Genomic DNA, 17,397 nt, shown 5'->3' with positions numbered 1-17,397 from the left:
GAATGGACAAAAAACGGCTGGCTCAGAAAACCGTCATCAAATTACTAAACAAAAATAGGGAGTGGAATATTTTGTCTGCATTTAGAGACTTTTCTTTTAATTTCTTCATATTTTCTTTGTTTTGCTTTATTTCAGGTAGCAACGATTTTCAAACATCCACATTAGTAAATTCTGCCTTGAATTCATCCTTTTTAATTACGATTAACCCCAAATGAGAGAGTGCTTTTGTCTCTCCCTTAAATACCATCAGCTTGCTCTTTCCACTGCTTTTGCCTTGCTTTAGCTTCCTCCTAAGTAACTGGGAAATTAGTATGTCTTCTTAACCTTTATGTGTAAGAACTCTTCTAACCTTCTAAACAGGAGTTACTGGCATTAAGTGTTTAAAGTTATCCTTATTTTTCCACAAAATAAAATCACTTGTCTCAAACCCTTTCATTTTCATTCATTTTTTGCTTATTTTAATTGAGGTATAATTGACATTTAACCTACCTAACCTACCTAATGGTTTGATATTTGTGTATATTGCGAAATGATCACCACTGTAAGTCTAGTTAACATCCCCACCATTCATAGTTACAAAAAATTTTCTTTCTTGTGATGAGGACTTTTAAGATTTCCTCTCTTAGTAACTTTCAAATATGCAGTATGGTATTATTAACCCTTGTCACCCAGCTGTGCTCTCAAATTCTTTTTAGAGGGTGGGATACTAATAAACAAACAAACAAAATAATTCTATAGGCTGGTGCTTCTCATACTTTAGTGAGCATGAGAACCATCTGGAGTTAAAATACAGATTGCTGGGCCCTGCCCTGGAGGCTCTGATCAAAGTGCTACTGATGCTATTGATCTGTGGACAGTGCTCTCAGTACTCAGCCCTTCCCCCGCAAAGAGATTCCTGGGTATTCCAGGGTTGCTTCTTAAAGCGTTACCCAATGTAAACCAATGAAAAGAAAAGCTTGTTGAGACGGTACGTGTATAATGATTGACAGATAGATGATGGATAATAAATAGATAATAGAATCCTATGAATCCTATGTTATTATTTATTACTTAAGTAATAACAGTTTTAAAAATTCTACCTTTTAATAAGTTTTTAAAGCATGGCATACACAGTATAAAAGTTAAAAGAGGGCTTCCCTGGTGGCACAGTGGTTGAGAGTCCGCCTGCCGTTGCAGGGGACACGGGTTCGTGCCCTGGTCCGGGAAGATCCCGCATGCCACGGAGCGGCTGGGCCCGTGAGCCATGGACGCTGAGCCTGCGCGTCCGGAGCCTGTGCTCCACAACGGGAGAGGCCACAACAGTGAGAGGCCCTCATACCGCATAAAAATAAATAAATAAAAAAGTTAAAAGAGCACAAAATATGTATATCAGAAACTAAACTGCTCCCCCTTTCTAGATCTCCACTCCCGCTTTGCAGAATCAAGCATGTTTAAGTATCTTGTTAGAGTATGTGCACTTAACATTTTGAAAGAGGTTGAGAATTGCCCTCTATCAAATAGTCTATGCCAGTTTACACCCCCATCTACTATTATACAGATGCTTATTTCTCCACACTTCAATGGTAGCAGACAATATCCCAAATTTTGATCTGCCATTCTGACATGTGAAAAATGACGTCTAATTTTTATTTTACTTTGTGTTGCATATAATTATAAGAGAAGTTAAACAACTTTGAGTAGCAAGACTGTGGACAACCTATTAATTTAGTACAAATAGCTGACTGGCTTATAAATTCGACGTCATACTTTCATCCAAGCAAAAGTATCTGCTTTTCTTGTTCACCTGATATTTTCCTTTTGTTGAATCTTGCTTCAAAAAGTACTGCTTCACCTCCTTTTGAATGAAAAGAAACAACTACGGGAACCCCCCTTGTCTGCCCCTTTCCTCAGTTCCCCCGGAAATTTTGATTTATTTGGCAATCCTTTGAAAAATGAAGGCTTAGATGTAGATTTTTTTATGGTCTGTAGAAAATAATAAGCTTTGCTTATGAGAAATGACAGCTTATAGCCAAACTGAGGTTATAGGAAATCAAAGAAAATATTGACTATGGTGCACACACCAAAGCTGAATTTTCCTTAACTTGTTTATTGGTGTTCACTTGAAAGAAACACACACACACACACACACACACACACACACACACCCCTAAGACTGCTTTTTGAAATCAAATGTATTTCCTGCCTTCTTCTTTCCTCCGGACTCTTACGACCAGCCTATTTATAGCCCAGGAAAGGAAAAAGCTCCGCTGGAGGCAGGAAAACTAAGTTCAGAAAGAATAGAAGGAAGTGTGCCTGCCATTTAGCCAAACAACCTTTAATTCAGTGAGCTCAAAGCTTAGCAGCTTCGCTGTCGTCGTTAGGCGTAAACAGCTTGCAAATTCGAATTTTTTACTCTCCCCATTTTTGAACTGGATTTGGGCAATGGAGGTGAACGCAGCATTTTAGAAGAGAGAACAGGAATCTCTAGGTGTTTAGATACGTGGAAGAGAAACTTGTAACGGGCTGGTGAAGCAGAAGAGAGGATTCAACAGAGGGATGCGCTTGAAATGATTCCACACCTGCGAGTTAAGGTAAGTGTCCTTTTTAAGACTGTCTATTGTTGTGTCTACATGCATATTATGCACTGTGGATATTAACCCCAGACGGTGCGTATAATTTGAGGGCGGTCACTCATGAAGAGCTCATAAGCTTTGCTTATATCTCTGAAAAAATGTGGAAATCAGCCTCACTTGTGACATCTTCGCTTTTTAACAATAATGTTTTTAAAGTAGTTGTTTCCTTAAGATAGCTTTATAGCCACTAAGTTTTCTTTGTTTCATTATCACCAGGGGATTAAACAGTATACATAATTTCATTGAAAATCATTTTTGAAAAATAATTTCTTGATATTTGTCTGTTTTTCTACCCTTTTCAAAGTGCTGATGAGTGATCCATATACCATTTTGGGGGTATCAATACTGGTTTAGAATACATTTAATAGAGAGGCCCTCAAGCAAAAGTGGTCTATTTTAGAAAAGCTATTTTAACTAAAAATTAAATTTTGTATAAAATTATGTGAAGATTAAATTTTTTTTAATACAGAGCTTCTCCTGAACATTCATCTTCAGACCAAGAAAAACCCTCTAGAAGCACAAAAAACAGCACTTAACAGCTCCAGTGATAGAAACTGTTCACAATAATTATTTACATTTAAGTTATTATTTCAAAACATTCATTCAACATATATTTTTGAGTGACCTGAAAAAATGTCCCTGGGTTTGGAAGTGGAAAGGTCAAAAGGGAATGGATTAAATCCAAGAGCAGTTGATGCTGCCCACAAACACTTGTAAAGCTCCTAGAGACATTCCAACTTCTGTTAACGTTCTTTGCCATCAAACAAGTACGTTTGTTTAGATGATGCACCGTATTTGCATTCACCGCTGATAATATCCACATTCGTGTCCTGGAGAAACGTGATTAATGTCACCATGATGTCAAACAAAGGAATAAGGTTCTGGTGGTTTATTGAAAAGGAAGAGCCAAAGGAAATGTGTTGCTGTTATTTTGGCTTATCCCAGTTTGAGACTGGTATGTTTAGAATCTGTCTTAAGAAGATAGCAAATCTGGAAGCCAGAAAAGCTGAGCCAGCCAGATTGCAACTAGTGCAGGAGGCCAAGGCTCAGTTCTGTCTCAATGTGGATCGCATTGGCTGTTCTCTTTCATGGAAGAATTTAAGGGTTATTTTCTTCTGATTAGAAAATTATAATTCATTCCATGGAAATATCAAAGTATAATATTCTTGAGTAGAAAGAGCGATATTTCTTAGTTAAAATTAGGTTGTAAAAAATAGAGTGAAATAAAATTAATCTGGACAAATATGATGGGTCTGAAGAAACAAATAAAATAAACTCTTAGCCCTTGTTTCCAGGACATTCCGGTGCTGCAAAGTCCTGAATTCAGTGCTGAATCCATTTTATTATTTCCACAAAGAAAAGTCTGAGGTAACCTAATTAATTGCTACTCCAGGTGGGTCAGCGATAGGGACATTGCTTACAGTGATCCTGATTTCTGTTCATGTTGAACCTTTCCTCTTATAATTTCAAAACAACATTCTCACTTGACACATTCATATGTTTACATGATGAGAATAAAAATGTTTTAAACACTATTGAAGGTTTAAATAATAGATAAAATAATGAGTTATGTATTTTATTCTAAGAATATGTATTTTTTCACTTTTAAAAGTCTTATTGTTGGTCATTGGTTTCTGGTTGCCCATAGATGCTTATAAATGTATCCATGAAATGCCAGTTATTTAAAATAGATTTCTTGGGAATGGCTTAATAGTTTCATAGCTTTCTTGATGTATTCTCAAGCTCCTGAGAATATGGTACGTTATTAGAGTTAGCTAATTCTGAAAAAAAAATTGCCAATTTTTAACTTCTCTATTAATTAAATAGTCATTTATTTCTTCATTTCCTGCATAACTCCTATAATCACTATATGTTTACAGGTTGCATAGTATAGCCACCCCGACTCTCACATAGAAATATAAGTGAAATCAGATTACTCTTCAGATAGAGTGGAGTTTTAAGAAATTTAGTCACCAATGTAATCCACAACTTGTAGGATGTATTGAAGGTGGGGTGTAGGAAGAAGCATGCCAAGGCCAGGCAGCCATACCCACCTGGCCTGATGCTATGGAAGGAGGGGGAATTGCAAATTGATTTTCGTGGGTCTATGAGCACCTTAAATCCAGATTAGTGGCCTCTGGATGTTCTCTTTCTCCTGTGCTCTCATCCTCTCACATCCTATATTACAGGTCAGCACAGCACCACACCACCAAAGCATATTTGTTAAGTTCTCCTACTTACAATAATACATTCTCTACCTTTGATAAACTCAACATTTACTTGGAGAGTGGGAGTTATACAGAACACAAGGCATACTATATATGGAACGAAATGAATGATGTAGATAATAAGCACAGATAAGGAAGGCCTGATCCAGGCAGTCTTCATGGAGGGAAGAGGCTGAGCTGAGCCTTGAAGGGCAGAGGGAGATCTCATGGGTACGGCAAGAGATAAGGGCATCCAAGACAAGAACGGAGCTGTGTGCATGGGAAGAGATAGGAATGTATTGATACTTGGGTTGCTGGATGAAATACAAGATTCCCACTGAAATATGAATTTCAGATAAACGACATATACTTTCTCTAGTAAGAGTATGTCCTATTTCACTGGTGTGTATGAGGCGTATTGCATGAGACATACTTATACAAAATATATTTGGTGTTTATCTGATTCACATTTAACTGAGTGTCCTGTGTTTTTTATTTCCTACTGGCAACCCTACCAGCGAACTCTGTGTCAACCAGCTTGATAGGAGCAGGGGCAATGCCCATACAGAACAAGAAGAAAGCATCTGGAGGAGGTTGAAGTCAGACTGCAGTGGGACAATAATGCCAGACTAAGGAATTTAGAATCTAATTTGAAGACACTGGGGAGTCACTGAGGATTTTGAGAAGGGAAATGACATCAATAAGACCTGCCCATTCAAGGCAGGACTTGCTGGGGCAAAGAGCAGGTCACTAAGGTCTGGGTGCTGGTGACAACAGAGACAAAGAAACCATCCCGATTGGGGACACATTAGAGAACATATCCCACATTTTTTGTAAACTGATTGGATATGGTTTTAGGAGGAGAAGAAGTGTTAGAGAGGATATTATGTTTTACTTAGAGTCCATTCAAAGAAATAGCCAAAGAGATAGAAGCAGGTCAGGGAGTTAGTGAGGGAAGCAAGGATTTTATTTTCAGACATATTGAATTTGAGGTGATGATGGGATAATCAAGTAGAAATAGTAAGTGGACAGCTGGAAATGGGAAACAGCTTAGGAGAAAGGTGAGGGCTGGAAATAATAACAACGGCCAACACTGATGGAGAATTTTCTATATGCCAAGCTTTTTAATATACATTCTCTTATTTCGTGCTCACAACCACCTATGGGCAGGTTCCATTGCTAGCCACATTGTATAAATGAGAAAACTAAGGCTCAGGGAGGTTAAGGGACTTGTCCTTAATTACCTAGCTAGAGACAGAAAATGGAAGCCAGGTGTGCATGAGCTCAAAGCCATGTACCCACTCATTCCCCTGGAGAATGTATCTGCTGTGGATTCACTTTCTCCATCTGCAAAGATCTAAGGGCACAATTGTTCATGCTGTAACCCAATTTTTAACCAGATGCCTGGTCTTTGTTCCTCACTACGGTAGCCCTCAGAATTCTGCACCTTTTGGTTAATCTCTCTGAGGAAACGGGAATAGTTTATACACAGAGATTTTCTTATTGATTTTACTTATTTGTATATTTATTACCTAAATTGTTTTTCCCTTCAGTGCCTCATTTTTAGATTTCTCCTCGGTTATCTTATGAAATAAAGATTATACCATACCGAAGAGAAAACAGGACCAAGAAAGGGGTTAAACACCTCTCCCTGTCCTTGGCTGCCCTCTAGTGGCAGAACCAGGTAACAATGCTCAGCCCAGGTCAGGGACAGTGCAGGCAGCCGCTAGAAGCAAGCTCTTTAGGAAACTAAGAGGTCACAGAATCACTGCAGAATCATCTGTGGGCTCCTGAAGGGTTTGGAGGCTAGTTGTGCTAAAAGATTCTGGAAAAGGACTTCGTGGAATTACTTAGACTTTTACAGCTGGCTGGCCCAAAGGCCATTTCGGATAGACCCGTTGTAGATTTATCTTAAACTTTGTAATCATTGAAAATATTTCACTTGTTTATCCTGTTAGGAAGGTACATATATCAAGCTCGGTTATTAAATTTTTAATGCACATCTGTGCCTTGATTGTTAAGGAATTTTCCTAGACATTTTATTCTAAATATTTATTTCAAAATACACAATATTTTTTCTACTAAAAAGTAAATAGTCTGGGGCTTCCCTGGTGGTGCAGTGGTTGAGAATCCGCCTGCCAATGCAGGGGACACAGGTTCGATCCCTGGTCCAGGAAGATCCCACATGCCGTGGAGCAACTAAGCCTGTGTGCCACAACTACTGAGTCTGTGCTCTAGAGCCCGTGAGCCACAACTACTGAGCCTGCGTGCTGCAACTACTGAAGCCTGTGCACCTAGAGCCCATGCTCCACAACAAGAAACCACCGCAATGAGAAGCCCGCGCATCGCAACAAAGAGTAGCCCCCGCTCACCCAACTAGAGAAAGCCCACGTGCAGCAACGAAGGCCCAACACAGCCAAAAATAAATAAATTTTAAAAATATATATATATGTACATAAAAAAGTAAATAGTCTATCTTTTAGGAATATATCCTAAGGAAATATTCATAGATTGAGGCAAAAATGTATGTAAAAGAAAGTTTATCTATTTGAAACAGACAAATTTTGGACAAATATACAAAATAAGGAAATTGCCAAATAATATCCCACAATATGAAATTACAAATAGCCATTAAACTACATTAAAATATTTAATGGCATTGGAAACTCTTTGTAGTAAATGTTAGGTGAAAAAGAGAAGACAAAAAATTATGTACATGGTGTGATCTCATTTTCTTAAAAATTATAAATGTATATATGAAAAAGAGTTAAGAACTAAAAATTCATACACCAAAATGTTAACAATAAGAATCTCTGGTCAGTGAGGTAATGGTGATTTTTATCTTCTACTTTGTCTCTGGGATAGCATGTACTACTTTTATTTTTTATTTAATTTGTATTGGAGTATAGTTACTTTACAGTGTTGTGTTAGTTTCTGTTGTACAGCCAAGTGAATCAGTTATACATATACATATAGCCCCTCTTTTTCAGATTTCCTTTCCATTTAGGTCATCACAGAGCATCGAGTAGAGTTCCCTGTGCTATACAGTAGGTTCTCATTAGTTATCTATTTTATACATAATAGTGTATATAAGTCAACCCCAGTCTCCCAATTCATCCCACTTCCCCCACCTTGGTATCCATAAGTTTGTTCTCTACAACTGTGTCTCTATTTCTGCTTTGCCAATAAGTTTATCTGTACCATTTTTCTAGATTCCACATATAAGCAATATTATACAATATTTGTTTTTCTCTTTCTGACTTACGTCACTCTGTATGACAGTCTCTAGGTCTATCCATATACTTTTATAATCAGGTACAAAAACCAGTATATTTTGAAAAAGTGGAAAACTAAGTCCCAGTGCTCTAATTTCTTGCTGTCATGGCTGACAGTCAGGTTTGTGCTAATTCAACCCCATTTTGGCTTCTTTGCCCAGTAAAGCACTGTATCCTGTTTGTGACAGCATAATTCATTGTAATGGAAAAGATTATGATGCACTAGTCTGGTCTATGACTTCACTGTATTCATGGGCAACAGGAAACAAAGACAGACACTTGTTTTTTTCATAATTGTTTTAGCAATAATTGACAATTGGAGGAAATGAATGGCAGAAAACAATTATGGGCAGACAAGATGGTCAGCAAATCAGACTGGGAAATGCAATGGAGCCTGTCTTAGTTCTATTAGTGCAACAATTTCAGAACATTACAAAGATATTATTGTTTTGCTTTCAATCTACTCCTGAAATCACTATTGTTTTTACCAGCAGTTACACAACTCTTTGCTGGCAGTAGTGACCCCCAATGTGTTTTTAATTCAGTAATCTGGTAATCCCACATCAGTGATTTGGGAATGAATTTTTATGTATGTTAATATTCAGTGTCAGTGTGAACTTCTCCACGTGCATGACGTGTCCAGTTATAATGCTGCTATAATAATAACTAGCCCCCTGTTGCCCGTACACAGAATCTTAAAAGTTTTATTTTCCATTAAATTTTTAAAAATCAAATTCACGTTTCTATTTTCTGTGAAAAGATCCCTTGTCTTCATTTTAACAGCAATGGTGGGGGAAACCAACAACAAAAAGTCAAAACAAGTGAATTCATGATTCCCTCTCTTGTTTCCGTGCTATGAAATGAGTACAGTTAACAACGACTGAGATGAAAAAGAAGGATGTGTTATCAACTGGGAAAGAGCTAAGTAAGGCAGGTACTACGTGCACTGCAGTGACATTTATCAGTATCTCAACCAGTGACTTGTGTCCTTAGACATGACTTAACTGTCCTGTTGGGTATTATTAAAATGCTTTGGTTGGGAAAACTAAACATGAGAGGCTGCTTTAATCTTTACTCCTGGTCATATTCTCCTCTGATTAGCCCAATTTGGAATAAAATTCTGCAGCGGCTCTGACTTCCAATCTGAAAGACTAATTACTGGTCATGCAATTTATTGTGGAGGCCTCTAGACCAAGCACTGTCCAGTAGAAATATAAAGTGAGCCACAAATGTCATTTAATATTTTCTAGTGGCCACATTAAGGAAGTAAAGAGACAGGTAAAAATTAGTTTTAAGAATCTCATTTGTTGAACCCAATATATCCAAAACATTATCATTTTGACGTGCAATCGATATAAAAGATTGTTAATGAGATATCTTACCTTCTTCTTTGGTCCAAGTCTTTGAAATCCAGGGTGTATTTTATGCCTGCTACATATCTCAGTTCACGGGCCTCATTTCATGTGCTCAGTGGCTTGAGGTGCCTAGTGGCTACTGGAGTGGGCAGTGCAAATCTCAACAGCAGAACTGCAGTGCTATGCAGTTACATGAATGGCATGTGAAGTTTGGGCTGAGAGATTCTGCTGTCTGTTCAGGACTCACAGTCTTCTTTCTGATGTACTCAGCAGGCCACTCTTACATGTATCAAATAAAACTGAATCACTGAAAGGCAAGCAAAGGATTGAGAGTTTCTAAGTTTTGGCCTCTTAGAACAGTCCAACTGTTCGTTGGATCAACTGGAATGCTGAGAGTAACGATGGATTTTTCAGTTGAGAATAAGGGTAATAGAGGTTTTAAAAAACTCTCAATTTTTGAAATCTGGGTTATATGATTATAAGAAACTTTATTTTATCATGATGTTTCCAAGTGAATTTAGACATGGTAACAGATATTACACAGCCTAAAATGAACTTCTAGAAAGCATTATAGATGTTGTGCTCTTAATAATGCATAAAACTTAGTACAAAGAAATCTTTAGCAATTCACTCACACACACACACACACACACACACACACACACACACACACACTTCTTCTACCATTGTGACCATTTCTGATGTCTTTTCTGCAGTCTGCATTGTCTTATTTGAAGGGTAGGAAGTATGCTTCAATAATCTTGTATAACTACTATGCCCTGGGGACTCTCATGCCAGTCAGCTGGAGTGACAAAGATAGTTCTGTGTGCTAAGTATGGAGATACAAAAATAGAACCAATGGAAGTGGATAAAACTAAAAGACACTGTAGGTTCTTAAGGCCCCGCCAATAGCAAGAGACCTGGAAACAAGGGCTTCTGAAGTCCTGGCAAGGAGTCACAGCCAACTGAAATGATCATATTTTGGGTTCATTTCTTATTCCATGAAGGTTTGGTTACGGAGCTAGATTTAAAGCAATCAGAAAATTCTAAAATCAAAATAAAAGTTAAAGACATTTAAAATATAAATAATGACCATCCATTGCATGATATACAGATTGGAAGTGTTCCAAAAGCTTGTTTTTAAGAATGTTCTTGGCCCTCTGAATAAACTTTTCATTTTTCCCATAGAAGCAAAGTTGTAGAGTGACTGGTGTTTAGGTGCACCTAAAATATCATATCTCATATACTTACAATGAAATCATTACAGTGTATCTACAACGTATTCACAATGTATTACATTAAATTATTATGCTTAAATCATTATAATTATTATAAATGTGTATTAATTATTCCAATGCATTTACAATGAAATATAACTATTAATGTATCATTTCTACATTAATACATTATACCATGCACTAATACTATGTTAATAACTACATTACATTTATACGTTAATAATACATGAATAATTAACCTAAACAGAAAAATAATATATTGAATCAACTTACAATCTCCATCTACCCAAAGCAAAAGCACTGATAGAGAATCTAGGAAGTGCCAGGTGCTCTATCAGATGCCGGGACAAGCATAAAAGATAAATTGTATTTATCTTGTTTGCTAATGTCAGTAGGAAAGCAACTTCACTGGAGAAGAATGAGGAAATAGATGGAATTCTTTTCTCAGGAGACGGCCTTATTATCTGCGTGAAGCCTAGGTGGAGAAGGCCTTTTCATTTGTGTCTAATTTTAACTTCTAAACTTTGGATTCTCCTCCCCCCCCCCCCCCCCCCCCCCCCCCCCCCCCCCCCCCCCGCCCCGTCCTTAGGACCGAGTACCTCTAACGCTGCTCTTCAGGGTGTAGCCATAACTAGGAGCTTTTTTTGGTAAATAGGGCGTGATTTTCCTAAGTCACATTTGGCAGAGAGGTTAGAAGAGAAGAAGGTAGAGAAAGGTTGCAGTGAAAGTGAATGTAGGGACACGTAAGAGAATTCTACAAGCTTGCTCCGTCCTTCTGGGGGCGTGGACGGGCGTGGGGAGGCAGAGCACGGGGGAACCAGGACTTGGGTCATTCTCTGAATTTTCCTGTGCAGCTTCCAGAAGGGGAAAAAGGAGGGGAGGGAGGCGGCGTGTGCAACTGACCTTTGCGTGTGGAGTGTGCTTTCCGAGTCAGTCTTTCATACCTTCGTGAGCGCCATTAGCTGTTGGATCCTGCAGATACTACTGCTGCTTTTCCTTATCACTAGTAAACGAGGAGCAGGTGGCAAGATTAGGCACTAACTGGTCTTTAGGCAAGGTCAAGAAGTCTGAGTTGAGTGGGGCCACTGATTGATTTCACAAATCAGCAAGAGAATTCAGGGACATACAGGTGAGTTGAGATTATCCCATTCCTCCTTTACCGTCACTATTGCTTCTATGTTTGCTCCTTTTCCCCTTATTCAAGGACTCACTCCACCTGATTTCCTTCCCTCAGGGTCCCCCCTCCCCACACATTCAACTCTCCACACGCCTGGGAGCAGATTCGTCCCTTAGTATTCTCTATCCACAGGGATTGGTTCCAAGACCCTTGCTGGTATGAAAATCCTCAGATGCTCAAGTCCCTTACATAAGATGGCATAGTGTTTGCGTTTAAACTACACATACTATACTTTAAATCACCATCTCAGATTATGTGTAATACCTAAAACAATGGAAGTGCTATGGAAATAGTTGCTAGCGCATGGCAAATTCAAGTTTTGCTTTTTGGGATCTTCCGAAAAAAAAATTTTTTGAACCCACGGATACAGAAGAACTGACCAACTGTAATCTGTCTTGGGGGTTGTTGTGACTTCGTTGAATTAACATTTGTTAAGGAGAGCCCCAGGTGTAGGATGGTGAGCAAAACAAAAGACCACAAGAGAAACTGAAATGGAGAGGTTTATCCTGGGGGAAGTACTCAGCAGCCCTGGAGGGGGAGGTCAAGGCAGGGACAGGACATGGGGCACACGCTTATATTAGGGTAGAATCCGTGGGTGGAATGCTTTGGGGTTCCTGAGCTAAGGCTCAATTCAAACCAAAAGGAGCAGGGTTTTGGTAAGCTCCACGGGGCTCCTAACAAAGGGACACAGGGCTCTTGGAGGTAGGGGAGACTTTGATCACGAGGGTTCTTGGGGAAGTCATAGCAGGAAGTTAACTGTGATTCTTCTGGCTGTTTTCTAGGGCATGCCCTTGTATGAGGGGCGAGGGTCAGTTTAAGGCACCCAGACGGCCACTTAGCCGAACAAAATGGATGCCGAGGCCGCAAAAAAAAATGGAGTCGCTTAGCTAAACGCTCGGCAGCCAAACTGCTTGGGATCTTAGCCAAGTTGCAATGAATGGAAATACATTCAAAGTAGCTATAGTGGTTATAAGAGAAAAAGTGTATCTCACAGAAGCACAAGTAATGAAGCTGAGACTGGCAGGGGCCTCCCTCCAGAAACCAGCTGATAAAGGGTCTGAGACCTGACTGGAGAACTTGATGGTTCCTTACCTCCACTCCTCCTGGGAAGTTCTGCTTCTCTCTCTCTCTCTGTCTCTCTCTCTCTCCATCTTTCCCTGCTTCACCATGACAGGGAGAAAGAGGATGTCCATTAGCTCCTGTTTGTCCTTTTTGTTCACGCTCTAAATTCCAAATTCTCTTGAGAAAGAATCTAATTATCCAGTTGACCTATACTTGCCTCAGGTGTCAATACCTTGTCTAGTCATTTATGGCCTTGGGAGTGGGGGGTCACTATACTAATCCTGCAGATGGGGGCAGTTTTCAGCAAAGAGGGGCTTGAGCTGAGACCGCCAAAGTCTCCCTCCAGACTTTCCTGTGCTGATCTGGCCAGCTAGAGTTATGCCACCCGCCTCCTTTCTCTCAATTCAAAGCCTGCATATGCTTCCAGATGCAGCACAGATGTGCTCTCTTTGATAAAACCATTGCTAGTCTTCTGTAACATCACCTCTTCTGAAATACTATAACACACTAATTGTCTAATATATTTAATCACATGATGTTTGGTGGTATTTCTTTCATTTATTCAGCCATTATTTGCCTATATAGTTAATTTTCCAGGAGTTCCTTCTCTCATCGACCTAATTATGAATTCTTTGAGGTATGAGCCATGTTTTGTGCTTTGAAAAACTCCCTCTGGAGTAGGTCAGTGTTCATAGAAGCATTATTCACAATAGCCAAAGAGTGGAAACAATCCAAGTGTCCATCAACAGATGAGTGGATAAACAAATAATGGTATATACATATGATGGAATGTTCTTTAGCCATAGAAAGGAATGAAGTTCTGATATATTCTACAACATGGATGTGTCTTGTAAGTGAAATAATCCAGACACAAAAGGAGAAAAATTGTGTAATTCCACTTATGTTAAATAACTTGAATAGGCAAATCATAGAGATAGAAAGCAAGTTAGATGTTATTGAAGGCTGGGGGCAGGGATGAGTGGAGAATTCTTCATTAATGGTTATAGAATTTCTAATCTGGGTGGTAAAAAACTTTTGGAAATAATGGTAATGCTTGCACAATATTGTGAATGTAACATCCTTATGAATTGTAAACTTACAAACGGTCAAAGTAGTAATTTTTTGTTACATATATCTTACCACATTTTAAAAATAATAATAATGTAATATACCCAAACCAATGAATTGTATGGTATGTGAATTATGTCCCAATAAAGCTATTTTTTAAAAATTCCCTCTGGGAACCAGATACTATGTATAATAAGTGTGTAAGTAATACTTTTATCATTTGTTGTGAGTCATCACGACATTATAATTGGTAATGAGATTCGTTAAGACACAAATTTAAATGTGATAGAGGAGCAGATATGTTTTCTCAGTTATATATACAAGGTATAACATGATTACTCTGCACTTGGTGCTAAGGTAGGTGTTGAGACACATGTCAAGTGCTGCCCAGGTATGATTTGAGATCCTAAATTCTGTCAATCATTTTTATCTTTTGTGGAGTACCTGCTATAAAGTATTACACACCAATATACTAATTTTATGTTTGGTGAAAGAATGAATAAAAATATTAATAAGGTATACAGAATTTCTACTCATATATGTATTTTTTTCTGCCACCAACTTACCATCACTGGGGTTTCATTCTTTAGGACTGAGACATTGTTTTCCAAATATCTGCTCTTAAGACATAATATATTAAAAGAGAAGTTGATTTGTAAACTAGATTCCTGCTTCTCCATTCTCTGGCCATTAAATAAAGCTTTATGCTCTTTCAGTCTCAAAAAAAAGACATAATATAATATACTATGTAAGTAAGATGGAACATTGTGCAGCCATGGGACAAATCATGTTTCAGAGGAATATTTGATGACATTGGAATCTTTGAGAATATTTATTGACATTGGAAATATTTATGATAAATTAAAAAGGTAGACTGAAAATCTATATGCCCATTTTAAATTTTATAAAAGATAGGAAAGATATTTATTAGTTACCTATTTCTGTGTAACAAGTCATTCCCAAACTAAGTGCCTTTAAAGAGTGGGTTGCAATCAGGTGTCAGGTGGTGTTTCAGTCATCTGAAGACTTGATCTGAAGTAGGGACTTGAAGACCTACTTTTGAAGCACATCATGCTCATGGCTGGCAGGTCAGTGTTGGCTGTTGGCTGGGACCCCCAGTTCCTCTCCTCTTGGATTTCTCTGTAGGCTGCTTGAATATCTTCATGACATGACATCTGACTTCCTTCCGAGTGAGAGATCCTTGACTAAGATGAAAGCTGGAATGCTTTTTATGACCTTGCCTTGGGAGTTACACACCACTGCTGCTCTTGTATTCCAGTAGTCATGCAGGGCCAGCCCTGGGTCAGCCTTTAGTCAGCAAGGACAACACAGGGCATGTGAGGATCACTGGGGACCATTGGCAGGTGACCACAAATATACACTGAAATAAGAATTTTAAGAACAGTATGATTAGAGCTGATCTTATTTTTCTTTGTGCTTTTCTATACTTTTCTTTTTTTTTATGGTGAACATACATGATTTTTGGAATCACACACAGTTTATTTTTGTGTATGGTGTTAGGGAGTGTTCTAATTTCATTCTTTTACATGGAGCTGTCCAGTTTTCCCAGCACCTCTTATTGAAGATGCTGTCTTTTCTCCATTGTATATTCTTGCCTCCTTTATGAAAGATAAGGTGACCATATGTGCATGGGTTTATTTCTGGGCTTTCTATCCTGTTCCATTGATCTATGTTTCTGTTTTTGTGCCAGTACCATATTGTCTTGATTGCTGTCACTTTGTAGTATAGTCTGAAATCAGGGAGTCTGATTCCTCCCCCTTCATTTTTTTCCTGCAACATTGCTTTGGCTATTCGGGGTCTTTTGTGTCTCCATACAAATTTTGAGATTTTTTGTTCTAGTTCTGTAAAAATTGCCATTGGTAATTTGGTAAGGATTGCATTGAATCTGTAGATTGCTTTGGGTATCCTTCAATTAGTTTTAAGGCTTCAGAAAAATAGTTAAAAGAAGTTGAGTCAGGGAGCATTATCTGATCCTCTTATCTGTGTGTGTGAACACACACACATACACTCATATACACATACTCTTACACTCATACACACACATATCCTACACCTGTGGAACTGAATGGATTAAAAATGGATCCATCTTTTTTGTTTGTTATTTAATGATAGTCTTTGCATTTTAATGGTGAATTCAGACAATCAACACTGTGGTTGTTGAGGTATTTTTTATTTTCTATTTTCCATTCTTTTTCTCTCCTCTCCAGCTTTCTTTTGGATTTTTCAAGTTTTCTGTATTCCAATTTCTCCACTCTAGTGTTTTGGAAGTTATGTAATCTATTTCTTTTCTTTTATTAGTTATACTTAAAAATTTTAAATACATATTTGATTTAGTAAAGCCTAATGTTAATATCTTCATATTAACATCTTCCAAATAACATAAAGAAATCTTCTTCTGAATAACATAAAGATCTTAGAAACCTTTAATTCCAATCTCAGGCTCCCATCTTTTATGTTCTTACAGTTGCAAATTTTAGCTCCACTTTTTATAAACAATTTTGTTGAGGTGTAATTGTCATATAATAAATGGCATATAATAAAAATACACAATTTGATGTCTTGACATATGTATACATCCATACGTATCACCACAATAAACATAGCAATCAACCCCTTAAAAAAAATACTGATTGAGTTCACACACGAACATACCTGATTGCATGTAAACTTGTTTTATTTAAGGGGTTCTGTTGCTTCTGGACAGAAGTAACTATGATAATCACCATTCATCCAAGCCCGCTAGGCATTCTGCTAAGTGCTTTACATTAATTATTCTCATTTCTTTATTTATTGTCTTTCATTTTTAATTATAAATGCACTGCGAGTTTATTATAAGTGAATGTACTCAATATCAAAATGAATAGTATAAAAGAGGAAAGACTTGCAATCCTCTTTCTTTTTTCTTCAGAGTAGATACATGTTTATTGCTTGTTGTCACTGCAGATATTTTCTATGCATTTGACAACATAAACGATTGTAATAAAAATGGGGCTAGATACATTGGGGGGTTGTTTCTTGGCTTAAAACAATAATCATTTTTGCTTACTGTTTTTTGCAGCTTGCTTTTTTCACTTATTACATCAAAGCCATCTTCCCATCCATCCTTCTCATGACTGCATGATTTATTCAGCATTGATAATACATTGTGATTATTTTGATCAATCTCCCTTAATTTTAGGTTGTTTCCTTTTTATTGTTGTTATTACAAGTGTTGTATTGAACTTGTCTTATGTATATCCTTGTGCATTTATTGAATATTTTTAATAGGCTAGAAGTCTGAAATGCAACGCAATGCATTATTTCCAAACCATACAGCCACACTTTGAGTCAGATATTATCATTTCCCTTTTGCAGTTGAGGAATCTTACACAGATCTTCCTCT

The 17,397-nt window shown here is 37.8% G+C and overlaps 1 protein-coding gene across 2 annotated transcripts in view; it reads left to right on the top strand.

The window, feature by feature from the left end:
• The first annotated feature begins 2,342 nt into the window (after positions 1 to 2,342).
• RASGRP3 (RAS guanyl releasing protein 3) overlaps positions 2,343 to 17,397 on the top strand; it is a 104,003-nt gene continuing 88,948 nt past the window's right edge. For both annotated transcript variants that reach the window (XM_027113411.1, XM_027113412.1), the window contains exon 1: positions 2,343 to 2,570. The gene's annotated coding sequence lies outside the window, so the exon portion shown is untranslated. The remainder of the gene's footprint in view (positions 2,571 to 17,397) is intronic.

The sequence above is a fragment of the Aethalodelphis obliquidens genome, unplaced genomic scaffold (genome assembly GCF_003676395.1).
Source record: "Aethalodelphis obliquidens isolate GAN/ISIS:26980383/991018 unplaced genomic scaffold, ASM367639v1 scaffold12, whole genome shotgun sequence".
Classification (NCBI taxonomy): domain Eukaryota; kingdom Metazoa; phylum Chordata; class Mammalia; order Artiodactyla; family Delphinidae; genus Aethalodelphis; species Aethalodelphis obliquidens.
This window is presented reverse-complemented; position numbering and strand designations above follow the sequence as displayed.